The sequence below is a fragment of the Nannobrachium achirus genome, assembly GCF_963921795.1.
Source record: "Nannobrachium achirus genome assembly, chromosome: 16".
Lineage (NCBI taxonomy): Eukaryota > Metazoa > Chordata > Actinopteri > Myctophiformes > Myctophidae > Nannobrachium > Nannobrachium achirus.
The window spans coordinates 39452936-39458935 of record NC_137823.1 but is presented as its reverse complement, the minus strand read 5'-3'; positions in this window follow the sequence as shown (position 1 = coordinate 39458935).

Sequence of the window (6000 nt, the reverse complement as noted above, 5' to 3'; positions counted from 1 at the left end):
TCATCTCTGTCAGCTTCATTTAATTGCCATTAAGTCCTCTGCCCAGACCCAATAGGAAAATACACAGAGAAACACCGATGATCATTGGTGGTATACTCAAATTTGTCCCTTTTTTACTATATCGGCAAAGTAACTTATAGTTTTCAAATAATTGTAGTCGAGTAAAAAGTCCAAAATTGTACTAGTGGAGTAGGAAATAGGAAAGAAAACGATCCCAAAAGTGTACTTAAGCACTGTACTTGAGTAATTGTACTTGACTAGTTTGTTTCCATCATTGAGAAGGATCATTGGGCAATCCAGGACAGAGCTGGTGTGTGTGTGTGTGTGTGTGTGTGTTTCATCATTATTATGTCTGTGTGTGATTTCCTCACTCCGTATTCTTTAATGGAAAACTCTTTTAAGCTCCTTTTTCCCCCCCTTTCTTTCTCTCTCCCCGACTTCCATTATTCCATTACTGTATCATTCACCAAAATATTGTAAAATATGTTAGTCATAGCGTGGCCCGCGGTTCAAAGTGTAAACCTTTTATTGGACAGCGTAGAATTGCGTATAATAAGGTCATTAAAACATAGCATGGTGGATTGTGACTCCGACAGTGCAGAGGGGAGAGGGGGGGGTGGGGGGGAGGGCGTGAGTTACTGTCCACTGTGGAGCTGTAAAAGAACATGATGAATTAGTATGTATTTCTGCTGTGTGTGTGTGTGTGTGTGTGTGTGTGTGTGTGTGTGTGTGTGTGTGTGTGTGTGTGTGTGTGTGTGTGTGTGTGTGTGTGTGTGTGTGTGTGTGTGTGTGTGTGTGTGTACTTGTGTTACTATACTTGCGAGGGCTAATGTTGCCACAAGTAGGTCTATAGCTGAAAAATTGACATCGAGGGGACTATTTAATACCAGTAAGACTCCCTAATCGGGAGATAAGCGACCGTTGGTCGCTTATCTCCATAAATAGGCCAAAAAGTAGTTTGTGCAAAATCGTCCTGATGGTGGCGCTAGATGGGACAGATGCGTTGTGATTACATGACTGTAGAGATACTGTGTACTGGTGTGCATGATTTTAGGGCAAAATCTGTAGGAGCAGGGTGTTTATTTAAGCATGGAGGCTCATCCTTCCTGGACTCCCTGGTGTGAAGGGGTGTGTGTGTGTGTGTGTGTGTGTGTGTGTGTGTGTGTGTGTGTGTGTGTGTGTGTGTGTGTGTGTGTGTGTGTGTGTGTGTGTGTGTGTGTGTGTGTGTGTGTGTGTGTGTGTGTGTGTGTGTGTGTGTGTGTGTGTGTGTGTGTGTGTGTGTGTGTGTGTGTGAGAGAGAGAGAGAGGACAGTGGCAACATTCCTTGCCACTTGGCAGGTCACACATTATGTTTGAGAGAGAGAGAGAGAGAGTGTGTGTGTGTGTGTGTGTGTGTGTGTGTGTGTGTGTGTGTGTGACACAGAGAGAGCAGCCCCGTTGGGGTGGTCATTTGGTCATTTTTGCACATTTGGTAATTTTTTACACCTGGGGGTCCCCCAGGGACCTGGGGGTCCTCGAAACTCCGGGGGTCCTTGGAGGTTGTAGTTTGGCAGGCAAGGAGTGTGTGTGCAAAATCTGGCATGGATCGGGGCAACGGTTGCAGAGATATGAGCAGGGCAAAAGTGTGACGTGTGACGTGTGACAGAGTGACGGAGGGAGTGACGGAGGGACAGCCGGTGGAGGTTTGGATAGTGTGCAAGTAACTGCGACCTACGGTCGCAATAAGCTTACAATTAGGAAATGATTGGGATTAAGCTTTTAGAGGTTAGGTTTAGGGGTTGTGGTTCGGAGTTCTGCCTGATTTAACTTGAACTTAGTTGCGTGCCGGCGTCATCATGCACCGAAGATAGCCGATCTACAAGCTCACAGTGCGTCACAGCACATTGTGTTAACATTTTATATGTAAGCCTTTATAGTTAATGGGTTAAAAATGGCAACAATAAATAAAAATGTAATTCATAAAATCGGCGTACTAAAATGTTCGTGTCCCCACAAGTATACTAGTACAAAGTGTGCGCTTGTGTGTGTGTGTGTGTGTTTGATTTCTTTTCCTTTTTTTTCCTTTTCCCTTTTTCTTTTCTTTTTTTTTCCTTCTTTATCTTGACACGAGGAAGGAAGTGCTTCTTGTTTTCTTTAGGATGTGCAATTTTCTTCTCTTCATCCATTTTCAAATCCTCTTGCCGAGCCCTCAAACCATCAAATGGAGGATTTAGAGTTCTCCGGGCGGCCATTATGGCTCCCTCCAGAACCTTCCTCGTGATACCTAGTGGCGACGCTGCAAGGTCAAGGAGGGAAAGCAAGGCTTTTTGGCCCGCATGGCAAAATGTCTCCCAGTGGCGTCAGCTCAGCAAAAGCTAGGGTATGGCAAAGATGGGAGTCCTCATGGATAAGAGGCATTACATTTTGTATAACACGGTTGTATTGTGAAAATAGCAGATCTACATGCTCACAACGCCTCGCGCTGCGAGGCGTTGTGAGCATGTAGATCGTCTATTTTCACAATGTCTGAAGAAAACTGAATTTTGGCAGTTTTTTTACACAGGTTTCTACGGTTTCTTGGTCTGGATATGGCAGCCTGGAACGGTTGTTCAAGTGCAGCTAAACTTGGCATGTTAGTAAATGTGCCACAGTTAACAATAATGCATTGCACCTGTGCAGCTGACCTGCGGAACCTGGGAATATACCATTTTGTCAAGATGGGGAGAAGTGTGGAGAATAGTTAAAGTGACCGTTTTGTTACATTTTGCATTTGTAGTTATTTTATTGTAATTTAACAACATAATAACCAGCGCAGATAGACAGACATTCATGGATTTATATTTAAAAGTAACTTTTATTTCCCCCCCTGGACCCAGGGTATGGCAGCTGCATACCCCTGCCATACCCAATTGACGCCCCTGATGTCTCCCGCAAAAAAACTAAAAAGAACTGTGTTTCATATGGAGCATCCATCAATGGTCTCACTGCTGTCTTTGCTGTGATTACTGGGGGGGGATATGTTATAAATGTGGAGTCTTTAAAGCAATGAGGGGTAAGCGCTGTAGGAGAGAGTGAGTCACTGTCAGACCATTACACTGTCTTCATTTACATAAGGCCGAGGTCATCTTTTCTTTGTGCTTTTGCTCTCTAATATGCCTTGAGTTTATGGTTGAGAAATGTGCGTAATTACGTCAGTTTAATAAAACTCTAGTTAAACAGTTGAAGGTACTATTTAAGTAATCACTGAATTTGCGATAATGTGGCCCGCCGTGCTTGAAGCTGTTCTTTGGAGGTGTTTCGGGTCCAATTCTTTTTTTTTTTTTTTTTTCGTCATGCGCTTCCTGTATCCTGTGTGAGTTCTCTCTACTGATTGGATTAAATTATATTGGGCCTATCCCTCCGGACCTGAACATTTCTAATTACTAAACTAATTGCTGCAGAGAGAGGTAGACACTCTCTATAGCAATGATTACTATCAGAATATAGAACTATTAAATGCTCATTCTAACAAACAAAATATCACTTTCACTACCATTAAACTCATATACTTAGTTCACTGGTGTCCCCCAGGGGTCTATAGTTACACCAACACCAACACTTTCAGATCAGCTATTTTCTGTAATTATTCCTACGTACGTTCACCAATGTACTTATTTACTTTACTTCACAGAAATGTCCGACCATTATGACATATCCAGAACAGCGTGGTTAGAATACTTACCGGAATTGTCTGCTACCTTGTCAAAAGCTTTTCAGATTTTAAATAAGAATAATACGGACTCTAATATCGACTCCTGTTCACGTGCAGTCCATTTGACTCGCAGAACACCAACCTTTTATAGATTGAAATGGAATGTTCCTCGGCTATAATAGCTCTGCCGTAGATGCAACCATGTGATTGTCAACTTAATTACATGAAAAAAAAAGCGAGGAATGCGACAAAACGGGAACTACTCGGGGATAAATTTAAAGACAACCCAAGAAATCCCGACTTAGTGACTGACTGCATGCGGAGCGGAATATAAGTAATGTTGTAGAACGTCAACATCATCACACGTAGCCACCACACATCCGTGCACATGTGCAGATCACATTAGGGTACGCTTTGGGTCCTGCCTTTAGAAACATGTGTAATTTATGGGGGAATAAATCTGTCCCCTTCCTGAAAATTAAAACTGAACTCTGAAGGGTGGCACAAAAAGGAAAGCTCTCCTTTCACACACGCACGCGCGCACACACACACACACACACACACACACACACACACACACACACACACACACACACACACACACACACACACACACACACACACACACACACACACACAGTAAGAAATGGAACAACCTCCCTTTTTCTCTGTCTTAAATCAGTCCATAATGCCGCCCAGACCAGACCTCTGGCTTGTACTGATGGGGAGAGTTTCTGCTGGGGATGGATATAGAGCAACGATAATAGCCCTGGTAGTTCTGGTACATCCAACAGTAAAGCATGCATCTTGTCATATCCCTGTGTGTGTGTGTGTGTGTGTGTGTGTGTGTGTGTGTGTGTGTGTGTGTGTGTGTGTGTGTGTGTGTGTGTGTGTGTGTGTGTGTGTGTGTGTGTGTGTGTGTGTGTGTGTGTGTGTGTGTGTGTGTGTGTGTGTGTGTGTGTGTCTTTTTGGGTGGGGGGCATAGAAATCAGCTGACAGGTGTCTGGAGTTATGATGGACCTGTAAACTCCGAGAGTGTGCACAAATGGAACCAAATGGACCCGCACAGGTCCATTTGGTTCCATTTTTGCACACTCTCTGGGTTAGATTAACCCTGAGCATTTGTGCTGTGTGGAAATGAGAAGACACTGCACGTACAACATGTGATGGGTCCAGAATGTCTCTTGGGTAAAGAGCCCATGAGATGAAATACGGCTGTTTTGAGTTATTAAGTAATATACTTATAACTGTGAGACACTGTCCAAAGGGAGAATCATGCTTTCCTAGAAATGAGTACAAAACACAGCACTAAATCACGCAGCAATGTGAGCTGTTTCACCATCAGCTCCCTACCACCCAAGCGTGCAGGACCAATTCTGATACGCTTCGAAACTTTGTATATTAATTTGCCTTATTGCATTTTTTTAGCTACAGTGACGCCCTAGTATGTGCAAATAGGGTAAGGGAATCCTTTTTGTGGCTCTTAATTGAGAAGCAAATATTTGGACACCTGCATTATTTTGTTGGGTCACTTTGGCCAAGCTTTGTGGGACGCTTAATGAAATGAACTAATAAATTGCACCGCTCACTTAACACTGGGTGTGATTTTTCATATGATGGTGGCTGATGCACACCCTTGTATTACAATATTTAACAATATTGTGTTGTGCTATGACGGAAGATTATATCACTGTATTGTATATACGATCCCTCTCACAAATGCAAACCTGATATCTGTGTTGTTGGCATGCAATAGCCCTACCCCACCACCACCCATACCCTATATGTGTCCCAAAGAATTCACTTGTGGTTTCCAGCTCAGTAGCTCTGTACTGGGCTGTGCCGGCATGAGTGGCAGCTTTCCGGTGTGTAGTTCATTAGACTTGTACGTCGGAGTGTTGGCTAGCTGAAAGAAAACTACAAGCGAAGTTGGCACCGGGTAAAGGTTCACCAGTTAATGTTGAACCTGATACACTTCACACATATCAGACTTCACGCTCTTCAAAGTCCCGGAAAATACGTGCTGTGATTGGCAGAGAATGTTAGAGAGGCAGGGGCTGATGGAAATATCGAAAATAGCAGACCTCCAAGCTCACAACGCGTCACGCTGCGACGCGTTGTGAGCTTGGAGGTCGGCTATTTTCTGGTGTGTTATACCACACTGAACTAAGCATAATCAAGTCAATACAAGAGATGTGGTGTATGCATTCAAGTTCAGGAGAGTTTGGACAAGTCAATTCTCTTGAATGCTGCCTTCAGGTATGGCATGGAAAGAGGGCATTTGCATTTCTTTCACCACAGTAAAAACTGCATTCATGGTCTGGAGAGGG